The following is a 19,518-nucleotide window of genomic DNA, read 5'->3' as shown; positions in this document are numbered from 1 at the left end:
CCAAATAATATAAAGTACCTCGGTGTGACTTTAACCAAGCAAGTAAAAGATCTGTACAATAAGAACTTCAAGACACTGAAGAAAGAAATTGAAGAAGACCTCAGAAGATGGAAAGATCTCCCATGCTCATGGATTGGCAGGATTAATATAGTAAAAATGGCCATTTTACCAAAAGTGATCTACAGATTCAATGCAATCCCCATCAAAATACCAATCCAATTCTTCAAAGAATTAGACAGAACAATTTGCAAATTCATCTGGAATAACAAAAAACCCAGGATAGCTAAAACTATCCTCAACAATAAAAGGACTTCAGGGGGAATCACTATCCCTGAACTCAAGTATTACAGAGCAATAGTGATAAAAACTGCATGGTATTGGTACAGAGACAGACAGATAGATCAATGGAATAGAATTGAAGACCCAGAAATGAACCCACACACCTATGGGCACTTGATTTTTGACAAAGGAGCCAAAACCATCCAATGGAAAAAAGATAGCATTTTCAGCAAATGGTGCTGGTTCAACTGGAGGTCAACATGTAGAAGAATGCAGATTGATCCATGCTTATCACCCTGTACAAAGCTTAAGTCCAAGTGGATCAAGGACCTCCACATCAAACCTGATACACTCAAACTAATAGAAGAAAAACTAGGGAAGCATCTGGAACACATGGGCACTGGAAAAAATTTCCTGAACAAAACACCAATGGCTTATGCTCTAAGATCAAGAATCGACAAATGGGATCTCATAAAACTGCAAAGCTTCTGTAAGGCAAAGGACACTGTGGTTAGGACAAATTGGCAACCAACAGATTGGGAAAAGATCTTTACCAATCCTACAACAGATAGAGGCCTTATATCCAAAATATACAAAGAACTGAAGAAGTTAGACCGCAGGGAGACAAATAACCCTATTAAAAATGGGGTTGAGAAGTAAACAAAGAATTCACAGCTGAGGAATGCCGAATGGCTGAGAAACACCTAAAGAAATGTTCAACATCTTTAGCCATAAGGGAAATGCAAATCAAAACAACCCTGAGATTTCACCTCACACCAGTGAGAATGGCTAAGATCAAAAACTCAGGGGACAGCAGATGCTGGCGAGGATGCGGAGAAAGAGGAACACTCCTCCATTGTTGGTGGGATTGCAGACTGGTACAACCATTCTGGAAATCAGTCTGGAGGTTCCTCAGAAAATTGGACATTGAACTGCCTGAGGATCCAGCTATACCTCTCTTGGGCATATACCCAAAAGATGCCCCAACATATAAAAAAGACACGTCCTCCACTATGTTCATCGCAGCCTTATTTATAATAGCCAGAAGCTGGAAAGAACCCAGATGCCCTTCAACAGAGGAATGGATACAGAAAATGTGGTACATCTACACAATGGAATATTACTCAGCTATCAAAAACAACGGCTTTATGAAATTTGTAGGCAAATGGTTGGACCTGGAAAATATCATCCTGAGTGAGCTAACCCAATCACAGAAAGACATACATGGTATGCACTCACTGATAAGTGTCTATTAGCCCAAATGCTTGAATTACCCTAGATGCCTAGAACAAATGAACCTCAAGACGGATGATCAAAATGTGAATGCTTCACTCCTTCTCTAAAAGGGAAACAAGAATACCCTTGGCAGGGAAGAGAGAGGCAAAGATTAAAACAGAGACTGAAGGAACACCCATTCAGAGCCTGCCCCACATGTGGCCCATACATATACAGCCACCCAATTAGACAAGATGGATGAAGCAAAGAAGTGCAGGCCGACAGGAGCCGGATGTAGATCGCTCCTGAGAGACACAGCCAGAATACAGCAAATACAGAGGCGAATGCCAGCAGCAAACCACTGAACTGAGAATAGGACCCCCATTGAAGGAATCAGAGAAAGAACTGGAAGAGCCTGAAGAGGCTCAAGACCCCATATGTACAACAATGCCAAGCAACCAGAGCTTCCAGGGACTAAGCCACTACCTAAAGACTATACATGGGCTGACCCTGGACTCTGACCTCATAGGTAGCAATGAATATCCTAGTAAGAGCACCAGTGGAAGGGGAAGCCCTGGGTCCTGCTAAGAGTGAACCCCCAGTGAACTAGACTGTTGGGGGGGAGGGTGGCAATGGGGGGAGGGTTGGGAGGGGAACACCCATAAGAAAGGGGAGGGGGGATGTTTGCCCGGAAACCAAAGAATTATTATTAAGTATTAAATAAATTTAAAAAAAACTTGTTAAAATTAAAAAAAAAAAGCACAGGATTGGAGGACCCAAGTAGATTCCCTGTACTTGTAAACTGTCTTTTTGGGTGTCTGTCTTTCTACATAGTTCTCAGCATCTGTCAGCTAAGAGTAGCTCAGAATATTATTCTGGTCCATTTTAAAAGAAATTTTGTCCACGAAGTGTATGCGATCCTTAGAGATTCTGGCTATTGTGTACCCATTCTTCCAGTCTGAGCTCTCTAGTATTATCTGAGCCCATTGCCTTTAGGTCTCCCCACAAATAATTTTACGATACCCATAAACGAAGGAGTGATATAGTTTATTTTCTGCATGAATATCTCCTTCAGAGTTCAATGCCTCCTCTTGGAAAGATTTCCAGGCAGCATATGCTTGCTGAATATAATATCACATCAGTGTGCATGTACTTCTTGAGATATTGTTTCTCTGGGTCTTTGCAGATATTGAGGTTGTAAGTGGAACTCAGACAGATTCCTGCACTGGAGGAATAATAGCAGCCTTCATTCCAGTGAGGGCCAGGCTTCCAAGGCCTTCCTATTGTTTTCTAGGTTGTTCACATCTCTCCTCAACTGACATTGAGACATTGCAACATGATATTAAAATATAATATATGGATGATTGGAATCATGTGCTGTTCACTGTTCGATTTTTAGCAGCTTTTAAAAGCTGAGAAAATATGCAAGACTGTGGGATCTCTTACCCTTCTCTCTTGGGCATGAGAGAATGACTTCAAATGAAAGATCATACTGTATTATCCTGCTGAATTGTGCTGCTGTGTATTGGATAACTGAAATGGCAGGTCCTCACCAGGCCTTTTCCACCCCTAGGTCTGCAACACTCCAGCAGAAACTTGCACAGGGCCCAGACCAGGACTACAGCTCTCAGAGACAGAACTGTCCACCAGGAACACTGAGGGTGCAAAGACTGACAACACCTCCCGCATCTCAGTTCTCATAACCATAACACTCTTGGGCTGCATTTGAAAGACCTTGAGATATCATATGGAACATGCCTAATGTTTAACCTTTTGAGAACTTGTCCATCAACAACCACCACCCCGAATGAGGCATGTCTACATTCATCTTGAAGAGATTTTTACCATTTTGCCTGCCATTCTGCTATGCTTGCAAGGCCAGCAACAGGCTGGAGGTATATGTTGCAAAATCTGCAGCCATTGAATGTTGATTAATTTACCTGCTGTATTTGGTTTTCAGTTTTTAGTTTGATTGTTTTATGCATTTGGTTTTTTTGTTTACACTTGAAGTTTTGTCATTTATTTGTTAACTTTAGTTTTTAAAATTAATATGCTATATTCCTAAGGCTATATTAATTGAACTCATTGACTCCCCACTTTAAAATGTTCTCGAATAAATTAATGTTTGCCTATAAATAAAAATGTGACCTCTAACCCTTCACTCATAAGACCCTTCTGAGTCATGTGTGGTTTTCCCTCCTGTAACAGCACAAGTATAAGGCAACAGTGGTTTTCTGCAAGTCTCATGCAGCTTAGGCTTCATCATCAGTTCACATCCAGCCATAGCTGCACAGGAAACCATGGTCTTGATGTTGATAGTGTGTCTTGCTCTGTGGATCCCACCTTCATGATGAAAAATATTCTTGCTGTATCCTTGTGTTCACAAATTTAGATTCCTTTATAATAACAAACAAAAGAGAAACGCAGAAGTGTTTCTGTAGTACGTTAGAGGAAATAAAAACATTCAGTATGGGAATATAAAAAAGAGATCAGGACACATAGAGTTTTATGCCTGTGGATTCCTTGAACTATAGCATCAGCTATGACTGCACAGTTAATGAATTCGACCAATTTTAGAGGAATGAATATTTTTACTATTTTTGTTGTTGGTTTGTTTGTTGTTATTCTTGATAATGATATATTTGTTGAGTTCATTTTGATGTATATCATAGCTTCTTTTGGGCAGAGGTCTTTCAGTTTTGAGTTTTTTTTTTTTTAAGTGGGAAGGAAAATGCTTGCAGATCAATGCCATAAGCGCCGGTGTACTCAGGATTTTCCTATTTATCGTTGGACGGGAAGTTCGACATCTCCGCTCGGCACACCGGACATGAGTTGGCATCAGGGCCTAAGGAGCTCCTGCTCTCTCCCCTTAATCTCTGTCTTTTGTCCTCTGGGCCACACCCTCCTTTCCCATTCTACTTTCTCAGTTTTGGCTTAGTTGTCTCCTCAGGGTTTTGTCACTTACCCCTCCCCATGCTGTCCCCTTCCTTTTCAGCTCCTCCTTCCTGTCCCCATCTATCACCCTCTGTGCTTCTGTCTCGTCTTGCCCTGTGTCTCCCTGACCCTGTGCTTTAACCCACCCTCCCTCATTGTTCTGATTAACACTGCAGAGACGCTTGGCAGACGTTCTTTTGGTCTGGAGGCTGAGAAAGGTGAAGCAGGGAGCCCCAAGCTGCCTCTGTCCCCTACCCACCTGAAATCTTGGGGTCTTAGGAGTGGGACAAGGATAAAAAGCACCCAAAGAAGGCTTTGGTTTTGCTTTTTGGTTTGTTCATTTTTTTGAGGAGAAGTCCCAGGAATGTAGGTTGCTTAAGATTTTAAGCCTCTTATTTTTGTAAGATGTGTAGTATTTGCTGTTTTTTGCTTTATTTTGACAATTCACGAAGAAACTGACCTCAGAAAGAGTGTTAGAGTTTGGCTGCTCTCCTATTACCCCAAGCCCCATCCCTGGGGAGCAGAATCTCCCAGACCAGAGAGATTTGGGGATGAGGAAGACCAGACATGAGCGCCAAACTGCTGTTCCAAGGATAGAAACAATCTAAGGGCTTCCTCCCCAGGGTTGTTTTGATTTGCATTTCCCTTACGACTAAAGATGTTGAACATTTCTTTAGGTGTTTCTCAGCCATTCGGCATTCCTCAGCTGTGAATTCTTTCTTTAGCTCTGAACCCCATTTTTTTTTATTAACTTGAGTATTTCTTATATACATTTCTAGTGTTATTCCCTTTCCCGGTTTCCGGGCAAACATCCCCCTCCCCCCTCCCCTTCCTTATGGGTGTTCCCCTCACCACCCTCCCCCCATTGCCGCCCTCCCCCCAACAGTCTAGTACAGGGGGTTTAGTCTTAGCAGGACACAGGGCTTCCCCTTCCACTGGTGCTCTTACTAGGATATTCATTGCTACCTATGAGGTCAGAGTCCAGGGTCAGTCCATGTATAGTCTTTAGGTAGTGGCTTAGTCCCTGGAAGCTCTGGTTGGTTGGCATTGTTGTACATATGGGGTCTCGAGCCCCTTCAAGCTCTTCCAGTTCTTTCTCTGATTCCTTCAACGGGGGTCCTATTCTCAGTTCAGTGGTTTGCTGCTGGCATTCGCCTCTATATTTGCTGTATTCTGGCTGTGTCTCTGAGGAGCGATCTACATCCGGCTCCTGTCGGTCTGCACTTCTTTGCTTCATCCATCTTGTCTAATTGGGTGGCTGTATATGTATGGGCCACATGTGGGGCAGGCTCTGAATGTGAACCCCATTTTTTAATAGAGTTATTTGTCTCCTTGCAGTCTAACTTCTTGATTTCTTTGTATATTTTGGATATAAGGCCTCTATCTGTTGTAGGATTGGTAAAGATCTTTTCCCAATCTGTTGGTTGCCGTTTTGTCCTAACCACAGTGTCCTTTGCCTTACAGAAGCTTTGCAGTTTTATGAGATCCCATTTGTCAATTCTTGATCTTAAAGCATAAGCCATTGGTGTTTTGTTCAGGAAATTTTTTCCAGTGCCCATGTGTTCCAGATGCTTCCCTAGTTTTTCTTCTATTAGTTTGAGTGTACCTGGTTTGATGTGGAGGTCCTTGATCCACTTGGACTTAAGCTTTGTACAGGGTGATAAGCATGGATCAATCTGCATTCTTCTACATGTTGACCTCCAGTTGAACCAGCACCATTTGCTGAAAATGCTATCTTTTTTCCATTGGATGGTTTTGGCTCCTTTGTCAAAAATCAAGTGACCATAGGTGTGTGGGTTCATTTCTGGGTCTTCAATTCTGTTCCATTGGTCTATCTGTCTGTCTCTGTACCAATACCATGCAGTTTTTATCACTATTGCTCTGTAATACTGCTTGAGTTCAGGGATAGTGATTCCCCTGGAAGTCCTTTTATTGTTGAGAATAGTTTTAGCTATCCTGGGTTTTTTGTTATTCCAGATGAATTTGCAAATTGTTCTGTCTAACTCTTTGAAGAATTGGATTGGTATTTTGATGGGGATTGCATTGAATCTGTAGATCGCTTTTGGTAAAATGGCCATTTTTACTATATTAATCCTGCCAATCCATGAGCATGGGAGATCTTTCCATCTTCTGAGGTCTTCTTCAATTTCTTTCTTCAGAGTCTTTAAGTTCGTATTGTACAGATCTTTTACTTGCTTGGTTAAAGTCACACCGAGGTACTTTATATTATTTGGGACTATTATGAACAGTGTCAATTCCCTAATTTCTTTCTCGGCTTGTTTCTCTTTTGTGTAGAGGAAGGCTACTGATTTATTTGAGTTAATTTTATACCCAGCCACTTTGCTGAAGTTGTTTATCAGCTTTAGTAGTTCTTTGGTGGAACTTTTGGGATCACTTAAATATACTATCATATCATCTGCAAATAGTGATATTTTGACTTCTTTTCCGGTCTATATCCCCTTGACCTCCTTTTATTGTCTGATTGCTCTGGCTAGAACTTCAAGAACTATATTGAATAAGTAGGGGGAGAGAAGGCAGCCTTGTCTAGTCCCTGATTTTAGTGGGATTGCTTCAAGTTTCTCTCCATTTAATGCTAGCAACTGGTTTGCTGTATATAGCTTTTACTATGTTTAGGTATGGGCCTTGAATTCCTATTCTTTCCAGGACTTTTATCATGAAGGGGTGTTGAATTTTGTCAAATGCTTTCTCAGCATCTAATGAAATGATCATGTGGTTTTGTTCTTTCAGTTTGTTTATATAATGGATCACGTTGATGGTTTTCCGTATATTAAACCATCCCTGCATGCCTGGGATGAAGCCTACTTGATCATGGTGGATGATTGTTTTGATGTGCTCTTGGATTCGGTTTGCCAGAATTTTATTGAGTATTTTTGCATTGATATTCATAAGGGAAATTGGTCTGAAGTTCTCTTTCTTTGTTGGGTCTTTGTGTGGTTTAGGTATAAGAGTAATTGTGGCTTCATAGAAGGAATTCGGTAGTGCTCCATCTGTTTCAATTTGGTGGAATAGTTTTGATAGTATTGGTATGAGGTCTTCTATGAAGGTTTGATAGAATTCTGCACCAAACCCGTCTGGACCTGGGCTCTTTTTGGTTGGGAGACCTTTAATGACTGCTTCTATTTCCTTAGGAGTTATGGGGTTGTTTAACTGGTTTATCTGTTCCTGATTTAACTTCGGTACCTGGTATCTGTCTAGGAAATTGTCCATTTCCTGTAGATTTTCAAGTTTTGTTGAATATAGGCTTTTATAGTAAGATCTGATGATTTTTTGAATTTCCTCTGAATCTGTAGTTATGTCTCCCTTTTCATTTCTGATTTTGTTAATTTGGACACACTCTCTGTTTCCTCTCGTTAGTCTGGCTAAGGGTTTGTCTATCTTGTTGATTTTCTAAAAGAACCAACTTTTGGTTCTGTTGATTCTTTCTATGGTCCTTTTTGTTTCTACTTGGTTGATTTCAGCTCTGAGTTTGATTATTTCCTGCCTTCTACTCCTCCTGGGTGTATTTGCTTCTTTTTGTTCTAGAGCTTTTAGGTGTGCTGTCAAGCTGGTGACATATGCTCTTTCCTGTTTCTTTCTGCAGGCACTCAGCACTATGAGTTTTCCTCTTAGCATAGCTTTCATTGTGTCCCATAAGTTTGGGTATGTTGTACCTTCATTTTCATTAAATTGTAAGAAGTCTTTAATTTCTTTCTTTATTTCTTCCTTGACCAGGTTATCATTGAGTAGAGCATTGTTCAATTTCCACGTATATGTGGGCATTCTTCCCTTATTGTCATTGAGGACCAGCTTTAGACCATGGTGGTCTGATAGCACGCATGGGATTATTTCTATCTTTCTGTACCTGTTGAGGCCCATTTTTTGACCAACTATATGGTCAATTTTGGCGAAAGTACCATGAGGAGCTGAGAAGAAGGTATTTCCTTTTGCTTTAGGATAGGATGTTCTATAAATATCTATTAAGTCCATTTGGGTCATGACTTCTCTTAGTGTGTCTACGTCTCTGTTTAATTTCTGTTTCCATGATCTGTCCATTGATGAGAGTGGGGTGTTGAAATCTCCTACTATTACTGTGTGAGGTGCAATGTGTGTTTTGAGCTTTAGTAAGGTTTCTTTTACGTATGTAGATGCCCTTATATTTGGGGCATAGGTATTTAGGATTGAGAGTTCATCTTGGTGGATTTTTCCTTTGATGAATATGAAGTGTCCTTCCTTATCTTTTTTGATGACTTTTAGTTGAAAATTGATTTTATTTGATATTAGAATGGCTACTCCAGCTTGCTTCTTCTGACCACTTGCTTGGAAAGTTGTTTTCCAGCCTTTCACTCTGAGGTAGTGTCTGTCTTTGTCTCTGAGGTGTGTTTCCTGTAGGCAGCAGAATGCAGGGTCCTCGTTGGGTACCCAGTTTGTTAATGTATGTCCTTTCATTGGGGAGTTGAGGCCATTGATGTTGAGAGATATTAAGGAACAGTGATTATTGCTTCCTGTTATATTCATATTTGGATGTGAGGTTATGTTTGTGTGCTTTTCTTCTCTTTGTTTTGTTGCCAAGACGATTAGTGTCTTGCTTCTTCTAGGGTATAGCTTGCCTCCTTATGTTGGGCTTTACCATTTATTATCCTTTGTAGTGCTGGATTTGTAGAAAGATATCATGTAAATTTGGTTTTGTCATGGAATATCTTGGTTTCTCCATCTGTGTTAATTGAGAGTTTTGCAGGATACAGTAACCTGGGCTGGCATTTGTGTTCTCTTAGGGTCTGTATGACATCTGTCCAGGATCTTCTGGCTTTCATAGTTTCTGGAGAAAAGTCTGGTGTGATTCTGATAGGTCTGCCTTTATATGTTACTTGACCTTTTTCCCTTACTGCTTTTAATATTCTTTCTTTATTTTGTGCGTTTGGTGTTTTGACTATTATGTGACGGGAGGTGTTTCTTTTCTGGTCCAATCTATTTGGAGTTCTTTAGGCTTCTTGTATGCCTATGGGTATCCTTTTTTTAGGTTAGGGAAGTTTTCTTCTCTGATTTTGTTGAAGATATTTACTGGTCCTTTGAGCTGGGAGTCTTCACTCTCTTCTATACCTATTATCCTTAGGTTTGATCTTCTCATTGAGTCCTGGATTTCCTGTATGTTTTGGACCAGTAGCTTTTTCTGCTTTACATTATCTTTGACAGTTGAGTCGATGATTTCTATGGGATCTTCAGCTCCTGAGATTCTCTCTTCCATCTCTTGTATTCTGTTGGTGAAGCTTGTATCTACAGCTCCTTGTCTCTTCTTTTGGTTTTCTATATCCAGTGTTGTTTCCATGTGTTCTTTCTTGATTGCTTCTATTTCCTTTTTTAATTCCTTCAACTGTTTGATTGTGTTTTCCTGGAATTCTTTCAGGGATTTTTGTGACTCCTTTCTATCTGCTTCTACTCGTTTATTTATGTTTTCCTGGAATTCTTTCAGGGATTTTTGCGATTCCTCTCTGTAGGCTTCTACTTGTTTATCAATGTTTTCCTGTGTTTCTCTAAGGGAGTTCTTCATGTCTTTCTTGAAGTCCTCCAGCATCATGATCAAATATGATTTTGACACTAGGTCTTGCTTTTCTGGTGTGTTTGGATATTCCGTGTTTGCTTTGGTGGGAGAATTGGGCTCCGGTGATGCCATGTAGTCTTGGTTTCTGTTGCTTGGGTTCCTGTGCTTGCCTCTCGCCATCAGATTATCTCTAGTGTTACTTTGTTCTGCTATTTCTGACAGTGGCTAGACTGTCCTATAAGCCTGTGTTTCAGGCGTGCTGTAGACCTGTTTTCCTGTTTTCTTTCAGCCAGTTATGGGGACAGAGTGTTCTGCTTTCGGGCGTGTAGTTTTTCCTCTGTACAGGTCTTCAGCTGTTCCTGTGGGCCTGTGTCTTGAGTTCACCAGGCAGATCACTTGCAGCAGAAAAGTTGGTCTTACCTGTGGTCCCGAGGCTCAAGTTTGCTCGTGTGGTGTTGCTTATGAGCTCTCTGCAGCAGCCGCAACCAGGAAGATCTGTGCCGCCCTTTCAGGGAGCTTCAGTGCACCAGGGTTCCAGATGGCGTTTGGTGTTTTCCTATGGAATCAGTAATGTGTGCAGAGTGCAGTCTCTTCTGGTTTCCCAGGTTGTCTGCCTCTCTGAAGGTTTAGCTCTCCCTCCCATGGGATTTAGGTGCAGAGAACTGTTTATCTGGTCGGTCCCTTCAGGTTCAGGCGGTGTCTCAGACGCAGGGGACCCGCTGCTGCTGTGCCCTTATCCAAGGGAACCCAGAAGCCGTATACAGTTTCCTCTTGGGCCAGGGATGTGGGCAAGGGTGGGCAGTGTTGGTGGTCTCTTCCGCTCTGCAGTCTCAGGAGTGCCCACCTGTCCAGGTGGTGAGGTCTCTCTTCCACGGGGTTTGGGAGCAGAGAGCTGCTGCGGGCAGGGATCCACAGGTCCAAGTGTCTTTTGGTAAACAGCTAGAAGATACTACCCCTGCAGAAATAGTGAAGTTATTGGCTGATCAATTGACATGATTAGATCCCAAACTTGGCTTCAAAGTATTTTCCACAGCTTGGGAGGGGCTATTTTTGCCATAATATTATGTGCATTATGTATTATGTTGCTTTATTTTTCCATGATTAAACCCCTACAAGGGCATTTAGCTATGTTATGGGAAGTGTTACTTTTGAAACAAAAGAAAGAAGAAGGAATTGTTGAGACATAGAGATGCAGCTCCCAGGCAGGATAAAGTAAGGACTGGTGACAGGTGCACATAGGGACTGAAATGCCGCCCTTGAGAAGAAAATGTTTTTCTCACTTGGCCTTAAACTATGTTCTGCTGTATCCTGTTTCTGTGGAAGCCGTTCTCATGGTAATGGTGAGTATATTTTGATAATAAGAAGAGGGGTGATTTATTATGTGAGTATTTTGAGAAGAAGCCTTTGTTTAGCTATATTTCTTGGTTTAGTCTTGCCTCAATTGTTCCTGGTATCCTGGGAATAATGATCTTTTGCTCTCTTGCCAGAATGAAAATTGAAATAATGCATATTCATATCTATATAAGGATTAATAAATCCTGCAACTTCATGCAGTTGCTTCTCCCTTTTCTCTGCATCCCCTGTGTCCTGGTGGTGTGCAACTGTACCCAGGGCCCCCAACACACTAGATATTGACACACCCTAATGGTGTTCAGCTGGATGGTGGCCAGCCCAGATGAGAATTGGAGGTCAGTGGCACCATGCATTTGGCCCATGATGTTTGAGGGATTGCAGAAGATAAGGGGAGGTCCACAAGTGATTTTACCTTCAAGAGAGTTGAGGGAAGATGGGCACTCAGAGGAAGGCTGAACCTAAGGTAGAGGGGGAGGGGCCACACTGCCATACCAGGACACATGTCTGGTTTTATCTCATTGCCAGGCACACACCTTGGTGCATGACAGTCTCTGTGAATGTCTTAACAAAGGAAGACAAGGTCATACTAGCCCCCAAACACACCTAGGCCAGCTGATGACATGTGACCAACGGACTAAAACCAGCCTCTCTTTCCCTCTTATGACACTTCCCTCACATGGCCCATCCCCAAACCACACAAAAGCTGCCACAGCTGCAGAATCAGATACCTTTCCAACTGCTCTTGTCCTGCTGGGTGGCAACTAGACTGTGGTGACTGCCAGGGGATGTTCGTGCCTGGTGACCCCCTAAAACAGCTGCAGGTGGACCATACAAGGAGAGACAGAAGTAGATGAGGAGGGGAACAATACAATGGAATGAGGACCTGTGATGGCTAGGGCAACTGGATCTTTAGATCTTTGGCTGGTAACAAAGATGTTTTATCCATATCAAGGCTTTAGCCAACTCTCCCTATCCTCAGCAACTGAGTTGTAATGAAGTAGTGAGAACCCTGAAGCTCTGGAAGGAGAGTGTGCGAATGGGTGCTCCCTGGCTCAAAAGTGAGCCTCTGGAAAAGGCACTGGAGAAACTGGTCAGTCTGGGTAGAGGTAGTTAGCAAGAAAGCTATGGCATTTCCAAGTGACATCACAGGTAGTGTCTTCCCTGGAAATTCTCTTGTATCCAGGAGAACACTAGAATCTTCTGTGATGTCACCAGTGTTGTGGTGACACCAACTACCTGTGCCTATCCCTTCAGTGCCTAATGGTTTCAGAAGCAGGCATGTTCTCAAGGCTGCTCAGTCTATTTCAGAGGGACAATCATATACGTGCAGAGACCAGACCAAGGCAGAAGGAGGCCAGACTTCTATCATGTTGGAGAATAAGACGAATGGAATGATCCTGGAGAAGGTGAAGTAAGTACTGGGTAGGGGAAGGGGAGCTTCTTCGAAGAAGTTGGCTTGTGTTGGTCCTTCCAGGAGTATGATGTATGATTTGGAGCCTCAGTCTTCCCAAATGGCTGACCCAGACTCAACAATTTCTGATCATTAGTTTGACAGACAGCCAAGAATTGATACATGTCAAGAGGCTCTCCTTGGAGCTTTTTAATGTCATGGGGAGTATCAAAGAATACCAGGATGAGCCTCTCTAAGAATAACCAAGTGGGGAGGAGAGATGGCTTGGTGGTTAAGAGCATTGACAGCTCTTCCAGAGGTCCTGAGTTCAAATCCCAGCAACCACATGGTGACTCACAACCATCTGTAATGGGATCTGATGCCTTCTTATGGTGTGTCTGAAGACAGCTACAGTGTATTTATATATAATAAATAAATAAATCTTTTTTTAAGAGTACAAGGAGTCCTTTATTATAGCCAGTGGCTGAGAGTAGGCAAGCTTCTCTGAAAGACTCTTGGTACTAAAGTCCAAGGGATACAGCATTTTTAAAAGGCAAAACCGACGGTGGCATCAGTGTTGAGGATTTGAATAACCTTTCAACATTTGTTTTGACAGAACATAGTAATTATTTGGGTCACAATGTAACAAATTATTTTCATTTATGTCCTTTATCAGATATTTTAGTTTATACAAACATTATTTATTTCAGTTAATACATCTGGACCATGGTCGGGGTCATGAAAAGTCCCAAGTGTGCTGCCAAGGCAGACATGGCTGTAGAGGGTTGTGAAATGTCTAAACATGTTGCCTCAGGCTTGGTATTCCATGTCTTTTGGTGTGGTAAGTCTCGGACATTTCTTCTTTGTGGTTATTGTTTTCTCTTATGAAGTTCTAGGTTGGGTGAACTTTTTTTTATCTTTATTAATTTGGGTATTTCTTATTTACATTTCTATTGTTATTCCCTTTCCTGATTTGAGGGCCAACATCTCCCTAAACCCTTGCCTTCCCTTCTCTATGGGTGTTCCCATCCCCATCCTCCCCCCATTACCACCCTCCCCCCAACAATCACGTTCACTTGGGGTTCACTCTTGGCAGGACCAAGGGCTTCCCCTTCCACTGGTGCTCTTACTAGGCTATTCATTGCTACCTATGCCCAGGTTCAGTCCATGTATAATCTTTGGGTAGTGGCTTAGTCCCTGGAAGCTCTGGTTGGTTGGCATTGTTGTTCATATGGGGTCTCAAGCCCCTTCAAACTCTTTCAGTCCTTTCTCTAATTCCTTCAAACGGGGTCCTGTTGTCAGTTCAGTGGTTTAATGATGGCATTTGACTATGTTTTTGCTGTATCTAGCTGTGTTTCTCAGGAGAGATCTACATCTGGTTCCTGTCGGCCTGCACTTCTTTGCTTCATCCATCTTATCTAGATTGGTGGCTTTATATGTATGGGCCACATGTGGGGCAGGATCTGAATGGTGTTCCTTCTGCCTCTGTTCTAAACTTTGCCTCCCTATTCCCTCCCAAGGGTATTCTTGTTCCCCTTTTAAAGAAGGAGTGAAGCATTCGCATTTTGGTCATCCTTCTTGAGTTTCATGTGTTCTGTGAATCTAGGGTAATCAAGCATTTGGGCTAATATCCACTGATCAATGAGTACATACCAGGTGTGTTTTACTGTGATTGGGTTACCTCACACAGGATGATATTTTCCAGTTCCATCCATTTGCCTATGAATTTCATAGTCATTGTTTTTGATAGCTGAGTAATATTCCATTGTGTAGATGTACCACATTTTCTGTATCCATTCCTCTGTTGAAGGGCATCTGGGTTCTTTCCAGCTTCTGGCTATTATAAATAAGGCTGCTATGAACATAGGGAGAATGTGTCTTTGTTAAATGTTGGGGCATCTTTTGGGTAATATGCCCAAGAGAGGTATAGCTGGGTCCTGAGGTAGTTCAATGTCCAATTTTCTGAGGAACCTCCAGACTGATTTCCAGAATGGTTGTACCAGTCTGGAATCCCACCAACAATAGAGGAGTGTTCCTCTTTCTCCACATCCTTGCCAGCATCTGCTGTTACCTGAGTTTTTGATCTTAGCCATTCTAACTGGTGTGAGGTGAAATCTCAGATTTGTTTTGATTTGCATTTCCCTTGTGACTAAAAATGTTGAACATTTCTTTAGGTGTTTCTCAGCCATTCAGAATTCCTCAGCTGTGAATTGTTTTTTAGCTCTGAACCCCATTTTTAATAGGGTTATTTGTCTCCCTGTGGTCTAACTTCTTGAGTTCTTTGTATATTTTTGATATAAGCCCTCTATCTGTTGTAGGATTGGTAAAGATCTTTTCCCAATCTGTTTGTTGGTTGCTGTTTTGTCCTAACAACAGTGTCCTTTGCCTTACAGAAGCTTTGCAGTTTTATGAAATCCCATTTGTCAATTCTTGATCTTAGAGCATAAGTCATTGGTGTTTTGTTCACGAAATTTTCTCCAGTGCCTATGTGTTCGAGTTGCTTCCCCACATTTTCTTCTATTAGTTTGAGTGTATCTAGTTTGATATGGAGGTCCTTGATCCACTTGGACTTAAGCTTTTTTCAGGGTGATTAGCATGGATTGATCTCCATTCTTCTACATGCTGACCTCCTGATGAACCAGCACCATTTGCTGAAAATGCTATCTTTTTGCCATTGGATGGTTTTGGCTCCTTTGTCAAAAATCAAGTGACCATAGGTGTGTGGGTTCATTTCTGGGTGTTCAATTCTATACCATTGGTCTATCTGTCTGTCTCTGTACCAATACCATGCAGTTTTTATCACTATTGCTCTGTCATACTGCTTGACTACAGGGATAGTGATTCCCCCGGAAATCCTTTTATTGTTGAGGATAGTTTTAGCTATCCTGGGTTTTTTGTTATTCCAGATGAATTTGCAAATTGTTCTGTCTAACTCTATGAAGAACTGGTTTGGCATTTTGATGGGGATTGCATTGAATCTGTAGATCGCTTTTGGTAAAATGGCCAATTTTACTATATTAATCCTGCCAATCCATGAGTATGGGAGATCTTTCCATCTTCTGAGGTCTTCTTCAATTTCTTTCTTCAGAGGCTTGAAGTTCTTATCATACAGATCTTTTACTTGCATGGTTAAAGTCACACCGAGGTACTTTATATTATTTGGGACTATTATGAACAGTGTCAATTCCCTAATTTCTTTCTTGGCTTGTTTCTCTTTTGTGTAGAGGAAAGCTACTGATTTATTTGAGTTAATTTTATACCCAGCCACTTTGCCGAAGGTGTTTATCAGGTTTAGTAGTTCTCTGGTGGAACTTTTGTGATCACTTACATATACTATCATATCATCTGCAAATAGTGATATTTTGACTTCTTCTTTTCCAATCTGTATCCCTTTGATCTCCTTTTGTTGTCTGATTGCTCTGGCTAGAACTTCAAGAACTATATTGAATAAGTAGGGAGAGAGTGGGCAGCCTTGTCTAGTCCCTGATTTTAGTGGGATTGCTTCAAGTTTCTCTCCATTTAGTTTAATGTTAGCAACTGGTTTGCTGTATATGTCTTTTACTATGTTTAGGTATGGGCCTTGAATTCCTATTCTTTCCAGGACTTTTATCATGAAGGGGTGTTGAATTTTGTCAAATGCTTTCTCAGCATCTAATGAAATGATCATGTGGTTTTGTTCTTTCTGTTTGTTTACATAATGGATCATGTTGATGGTTTTCCGTATACTAAACCATCCCTGCATGGCTGAGATAAAGCCTACTTGAACATGGTGGATGATTGTTTTGATGTGCTCTTGGATTCGGTTTGCCAGAATTTTATTGAGTATTTTTGCATCAATATTCATAAGGGAAATTGGTCTGAAGTTCTATTTCTTTGTGGGGTCTTTGTGTGGTTTAGGTATAAGAGTAATTGTGGCTTCATAGAAGGAATTCGGTAGCGCTCCTTGTGTTTCAATTTTGTGGAATAGTTTTGATAGTATTGGTATGAAGTCTTCTATGAAGGTCTGATAGAATTCTGTACTGAATCCATCTGTACTTGGGCTCTTTTTATTTGGGAGACCTTTAATGACTGCTTCTATTTCTTTAGGAGTTTTGGGGTTGTTTAAATGGTTTATCTGTTCCTGATTTAACTTTGGTACCTGGTATTTGTCTAGGAAATTGTCCATTTCCTGCAGATTTTCAAGTTTTGTTGAATATAGGCTTTTGTAGTAGGATCTGATGATTTTTTGAACTTCTGAATCTGTAGTTATGTCTCCCTTTTCATTTCTGATTTTGTTAATTTGGACACACTCTCTGTGTCCTCTCGTTAGTCTGGCTAAGGGTTTATCTATCTTGTTGAGTTTCTCCAAGAACCAACTTTTGGTTCTGTTGATTCTTTCTATGGTCCTTTCTGTTTCTACTTGGTTGATTTCAGTTCTGAGTTTGATTATTTCCTGCCTTCTACTCCTCCTGGGTGTATTTGCTTCTTTTTGTTCTAGAGCTTTTAGGTGTGCTGTCAAGCTGCTGATATATGCTCTCTCCTGTTTCTTTCTGCAGTCACTCAGAGCTATGGGTTTTCCTCTTAGCACAGCTTTCATTGTGTCCCATAAGTTTGGGTATGTTGTACCTTCATTTTCATTAAATTCTAAGAAGTCATTAATTTCTTTCTTTATTTCTTCCTTGACCAGGTTATCATTGAGTAGAACATTGTTCAATTTCCATGTATATGTGGGCGTTCTTCCCTTATTGTTGTTAAAGACCAGCTTTAGCCTGTGGTGGTCTGATAGAACACATCGGATTGTTTCTTACTTTCTGTATCTATTGAGGCCTGTTTTATGACCATTTATATGGTCAATTTTGGAGAAAGTTCCATGAGCTGGTGGGAAGGAGGTATATCCTTTTGTTTTAGGATAGAATGTTCTATAAATATCTTTTAAGTCATTTTGTTTCATGACTTCTCTTAGTCTGTCTATGTGTCTGTTTAATTTCTGTTTCCATGATCTTTCCATTGATGAGAGTGGGGTGTTGAAATCTCCTACTATTATTGTGTGAGGTGCAATGTGTGCTTTGAGCTTTATTATGGTTTCTTTTATATGTAGGTGCCCTTGTATTTGGAGCATAGATATTTAGGATTGAGAGTCCATCTTGGTGGATTTTTCCTTTGATTAATATGAAGTGTCCTTCCTTATCTTTTTTGATTACTTTTAGTTGAAAATCAATTTTTTCGATATTAGAATGACTACTCCACCTTGCTTCTTCAGACCATTTGCTTGGAAAAATGTTTTCCAGCCTTTCTTTCCAGTGTCTTTCTTTGTCTCTGTGGTGTGTTTCCTGAAGGTAGCAGAATTCAGGGTCCTCATTGCGTATCCAGTTTGTTAATCTATGTCTTTTTATTGGGGGAGTTGAGTCCATTGATGTTCAGAGATATTAAGGAATAGTGATTCTTGCTTCCTGTTATATTTGTATTTGGATGTGAGATTATGTTTGTGTGCTTTTCTTCTGTTTTGTTGCCAAGAAGATTAGTTTCTTGCTTTTTGTAGGGTGTAGCTTGCCTCCTTATGTTGGGCTTTACCATTTATTAGCCTTTGTAGGGCTGGATTTGTAGAAAGATATTGTGTAAATTTGGCTTTGTCATGGAATATCTTGGTTTCTCCATGTATGTTAATTGAGAGTTTTGCTGGATACAGCAACCTGGGGTGGCATTTGTACTCTCTTAGGGTCTGTATGAGATCTGTCCAGGATCTTCTGGCTTTCATAATCTCTGGTGAGAAGTCTGGTGTGATTCTGATAGGTCTGCCTTTATATGTTACTTGACCTTTTTCCCTTACTGCTTTTAATATTCTTTCTTTGTTTTGTGCATTTAGTGGTTTGACTTATGTGATGGGAAGAGTTTCTTTTCTGGTCCAATCTATTTGGAGTTCTGTAGGCTTCTTGTATGTTTATGGGCATCTCTTTCTTTAGGTTAGGGAAGTTTTCTTCTATGATTTTGTTGAAGATATTTACTGGTCCTATGAGCTGGGAGTCTTCACTCTCTTCTATACCTATTATCCTTAGGCTTGATCTTCTTATTGTGTCCTGGTTTTCCTGTATGTTTTGGACCAGTAGCTTTTTCTGTTTTTCATTACTTTGACAGTTTTGTTGATGATTTCTATGGAATCTTCTGCTCCAAAGATTCTCTCTTCTATTTCTTGTATTGTGTTGGTCATGCTTGTATATACGGCTCCTTGACTCTTCCTTTGGTTTTCTATATCCCGGTTTGTCTCCCTTTGTGATTTCCTTGTTGCTTCTATTTCCATTTTTAATTCCTTCACCTCTTTTATTTTGTTTTCCTGGAATTCTTTCAGAGATTTTTGTGATTCCTTCCTATAGGCTTCTACCTGTTTATTTATGTTTTCCTCCATTTCTCTAAGGGAGTTCCTTGTCTTTTTTCAAGTCCCCCATCATCATGATCAAATGTGATTTTAAATCTAGATCTTGCTTTTCTTGTGTGTTTGAATATTCAGTGTTTGCTTTGGTGGGAGAATTGGGCTCCCATGACGCCATGTAGTCTTGGTTTCTCTTGCTTGGGTTCCTGAGCTTGCCTCTCGCCATCAGGTTGTCTCTGGTGTTACCTTGTTCTGCTATTTCTGACAGTGGCTAGACCGTCCTATAGGCCTGTGTGTCAGGAGTGCTGTAGATCTGTTTTCCTGTTTTCTTTCAGTTATGGGAACAGAGTGTTCTGCTTTCGGGAGTGTAGTCCTTCCTGTCTACTGGTCTTCAGCTGTTCCTGTGGGCCTATTTCCTGAGTCTACCAGGCAGGTCGCTTGGTCTTACCTGTGGTCCTGCAGCTAAAG

The 19,518-nt window shown here is 41.0% G+C and overlaps 1 pseudogene across 1 annotated transcript in view; it reads left to right on the top strand.

The window, feature by feature from the left end:
• The window catches only part of Pdcl1-ps1 (phosducin-like 1, pseudogene 1), a 67,518-nt pseudogene that overhangs the window by 7,517 nt on the left and 40,483 nt on the right, over positions 1-19,518 (top strand). Inside the window, exons 4-5 of the transcript XR_010064769.1 lie at positions 3,068-3,389; positions 12,626-12,728. The product of XR_010064769.1 is annotated as a phosducin-like 1, pseudogene 1 (transcript). The remainder of the gene's footprint in view (positions 1-3,067; positions 3,390-12,625; positions 12,729-19,518) is intronic.

Source organism: Rattus norvegicus, chromosome 3 (genome assembly GCF_036323735.1).
Source record: "Rattus norvegicus strain BN/NHsdMcwi chromosome 3, GRCr8, whole genome shotgun sequence".
Lineage (NCBI taxonomy): Eukaryota > Metazoa > Chordata > Mammalia > Rodentia > Muridae > Rattus > Rattus norvegicus.
Note: the sequence above shows the minus strand (reverse complement) of the source record. Positions and strands in the feature narration are given on the sequence as shown.